This window comes from Citrus clementina, unplaced genomic scaffold, assembly GCF_000493195.1.
Source record: "Citrus clementina cultivar Clemenules unplaced genomic scaffold, Citrus_clementina_v1.0 scaffold_3, whole genome shotgun sequence".
In the NCBI taxonomy this organism is placed as follows: Eukaryota; Viridiplantae; Streptophyta; class Magnoliopsida; order Sapindales; family Rutaceae; genus Citrus; species Citrus x clementina.
Window position 1 is genome coordinate 12,300,942 of NW_006262339.1, and position 4,184 is coordinate 12,305,125.

The window sequence follows — 4,184 nt, forward strand, 5'->3', positions numbered from 1 at the left end:
TATTGATTGATGATAGTATTCTATTTGATCGAAAAATGCCGATAAGGCATTGACCGATGGTATGCCATTGATTAATAATGTGGCAGTATATTATTGGACCAAATCACAGCCCTGATAATGTATTCGAGCCAATCAGAGCTTACCATGTGGCGCAATCCTGAGAGTCCATATTGTTTTCATCTGATGATCATAATTTACCTATTCTATCTATAAATAGGGAACTCCCCCTAATTCAACAACTCTGAATTTAAATTTGAGCCCCATTCTTTGTAATTTTTTTTCTCTATTTTGTATTTTCTACATATTTTAATAAAATTATCATTGTACCCTTAGTTAAATAATGAGTGGCTAATATAATTTCAAGCTTAAGTTGAAGGTGAAACCTCATCATGATTCGTGGGTTTAATTTGGTAAGTTTATTCACATGTTATCTCTGATTTATATGGATTGTTTTGGCTTATTATTGACAACAATAGTATTCTTGTCTAGATTTTGCACGACATACCGATTCCTTGATGTAAGATACTATTGAGTGTTAGAAAATGCATATTTATAAAGGAGAAAACCGTCATTTTACATTTCAAGTCTTACTAACAACCCTTACTTTTATGTATTTAACCTTCTTGTGATTTAATTACATGTGTTTTATTTTAATTAAGTATTTTATGTATTTTAGGAGCATTATAGTCATTTCACAATAAAAGAGAGATCAGACGGCAAAACGGACATCACTTTTGAACTCAAGACAGTCGAAAACCTTAGGAGGAGCATAAAAGGAAAAATGACACTATTCATATGTACGGTACTATTCACGTGTACGGTACTATCTACGTTACTGTTCACAACACTGTTCACATAGACGGATCGATGACGTGGCATTGACCGATGATGTGGCATTGACTGATGAGGTGTCACAATCCTGTTGGGCTAAAATTCTTATGTACTGTTGATGGTGATGTGGCAACATATCAGTGGATGAAAAATCTCGCGTATGGTACATGCATCACACAGGATTATTTTCAACCAAACCGCGTTACAGTTCATCCGAGTCAAACCGCGTTATTGTTCATCCGCGTGGTCAAACCGCGTATTGTTGACTGATGACGTGGCGCAATCCTGAGCGTCCAAACTGTTTTTAATCCGATGGTCATGATTTACTCCATGTATCTATAAAAAGGGGGCCTCCCCCCCTAATTGGATAGCTCTGAATCCATTTTTGGACTCCATTTTCTGTAATTCCCTCTCCATCTTGTATTTTCTTCGTATTTTAATAAATTTCCATTTTGCCTCTAGTTCAATTATGAGTGGCTAATTTTCTTTTAAGCTTGGGTTGAAGGTGAAGTCTCAACATGTGTCATGGGCTTTATTTGGTAAATTTATTTTCTCTTCCTCTCTAGTTTTTGTGGATGTTTTGACTTCTCGTCGACAAATAATACTAATCTTGTCTAGTACCGCCTTGGTTTCACCGGCCCTCTAGTACAAGGTTATTATTATTTGGCACGATAAGCCCTTAGCACCATATTGATTAGAGCGTGGTTCATGAGGTGTGGATTCCCCCCTCATAATTTAATTGGCATTAATACGGATTATTTATCCCATGATGCATGTTGATACGGATCCAGATACCCAAGTATGTCATTTCAATAGATTTCTCTTCAATTTATTCTTGCCATTGCAAGTCCAATTTTAGAATTTATTATCGCCATTTCAATTCCAATTTTAGGATAATTTAAATCACTTCCACCACAATTCCAACCACCCATTTACAAAATTAATTCTATATATAATTAAAATCCACCTCCTCGTGGGATCGACACTCGTCACTATTAGTCTATACTATAATAGATTCGTGCGCTTGCGAGTACATTAAAATTTGCACAACAAGTTTTTGGCGCCGTTGCCGGGGAGGTAAGTAATTTTAATTTATAGAATTAATTTTTGTGAATAATTTCTTTTAATTATTTTTTTGTAATTTTTTTTTATTAAAAAAAAGTGAATCTACATTTAGAGGTTAGTAATTTCTTTTCTTTTTCTCTTCTTTAAATTTCTGTAATTTAATTTTCAAGTTATTTTTTTTTCTTTGTAATTTTTGTTTATCTTACTAATTCTTTTTAGTTAATTTATTTCACGTATTTGTTTTTGTGTATTTTTATAGAAAGTTTGTAATAGCGCAATAAGGTTAGTATCGTAATTTCTCCCTCTTCTTTATTTTTATTTATTTTGTTCCCATCTTTATTTTTTATTTTATTTGTTTTGCATGCATGGTCGAATGTCATTATTACCCAATCTTGAACTTATAGACTTTGAACTTGAGAAAATACTCCGCACACACAAACAAGTAAAAAATAAAATGGATTTACAAGCACCACGGGAGAGGCCATTTAAGGATTATTTCAGTCCTTTAGCTAATTTGAGCACATCATGCATAAGATACCCAAATGTAGCTGCTAGAAGTTTTGAACTAAAACCTAGTGTGCTAAATTGTCTCCCCACATTCTATGGCTTAGAAAATCAGGACCCATATAATCATCTGAATGATTTTCATGCCATTTGTCAAGCATTTAAATATGAGAATTTTTCAGACGATGATGTTAAACTCAGATTATTCCCATTTTCTTTAAAGGATAGAGCTCGTTCATGGTTAAATACTTTACCTGCTAATAGCATTGCATCATGGGAACAAATGGTAACTAAATTTTTGAATAAATATTTCCCAGTGCATAAAACCAATGCTATTCGCAGGAAAATTTCAGAGTTTACACAGAGAGAAGACGAGCAATTTTTCGAAACATGGGAGCGATTCAATGGGCTACTCTTGAAGTGTCCACATCATGGGTACGAGAAATGGCACCAATGCCAATACTTTTTGGAGGGATTACTACCAAATATGCAAGAATGGCTAATGGCAACAAGTGGAGGAGAGCTAATGTCAAAAAGTGCATCAGAGATTTGGGAATTCTTCCAGCGACAAGCGGATAATTCCCAACAACGGAGTCGATCACTCAGGAATACTAGAAGAATTAAGGGAATAAATGAGGTTCAAATTGGCGAGTCAACTTTGGGAATCAAAGAAGTCAAGGAGATGGTTGAAGGTCTTGCTCGACAAATAGCATCGGTATCGACTGCTAAATCAACAGAGGCACATGACCATGACTCATACTCAGATCAAGCCAATACCATAGGTGTAATGAGAAAGCCATCGAATTACAACCCATACTCCAACACATATAACCCTGGATGGAGAGATCACCCCAATTTTTCATGGTCTCAAGGATTCCAACAGAATGGACCAGCAGTTCCAGCTCCACCAATTCCTCAAAATCCTCAAGCCTCTCAGCCCCCATTTAGACCATACAATCAAAACCAGAACTACCCTCAACCCAGACCATGGGAGGATGCATTCCAGAATTTCAAGAATGTTACTCACTCCACGATTGAGCAACAGAACCGCACCATTGATGGACTACGAAATGAGTTGAGAACAGGCTTCAACTCACAAGCCCAATCAGTTTCAAGCCTCGAGAAGATGGTGGGACAGCTTGCTTCTTCAGTCCAGACCTTGGCAATGACTGTTGAGAAAGGTAAATTTCCAAGTCAACCAGTGCCTAATCCTAAAGGAGTACATGAAGCAAGTACCAGTTCACCACAGCAGCATGGAGAGGTCAAAGCAGTAATGACCTTGCGAAAAGGAAAAGAAGTCGACAACAAAGTAGAGATGCCGGTGACAAAAGAAAATCAAATTGTACCTGTGAATGTTGAGGAATCATCGCCGGAGGAGAAAGAAGAAACCAACCTATGAGAATATGTTCCTAAGCTCCATTTCCTCATAGGTTAGCTAAAGGAAAGAAGGGAAAATCCACAGGTGAGATTCTCGAAATCTTCAAACAGGTAAGTGTTAACATCCCTTTGCTTGATGCTATAAAACAAGTTCCATCTTATGCCAAGTTTCTTAAAGACCTTTGTACTAAAAAGAGAAATATGCATGTTCAAAAGAAGTCATTTTTAACAGAAAACATTAGTTCTATACTCCAACACAAAATTCCTTTAAAATGCAAAGACCCAGGCTCCCCCACTATCTCATGTAGCATAGGGAACCACACAATTGAGAATGCTTTGTTGGATTTAGGAGCTAGTGTAAATTTATTGCCTTATTCAGTATTTGTGAAACTTGGACTTGGAGAATT

At 36.3% G+C, this 4,184-nt stretch overlaps 1 non-coding gene across 1 annotated transcript; it reads right to left on the reverse strand.

The window, feature by feature from the left end:
* Nucleotides 1-2,734: 2,734 nt before the first annotated feature.
* LOC112100449 lies at nucleotides 2,735-2,838 on the reverse strand. The gene has a single exon (XR_002906821.1). It is a non-coding gene; the product is annotated as a small nucleolar RNA R71 (small nucleolar RNA).
* Between the last annotated feature and the right edge of the window lie 1,346 nt (nucleotides 2,839-4,184).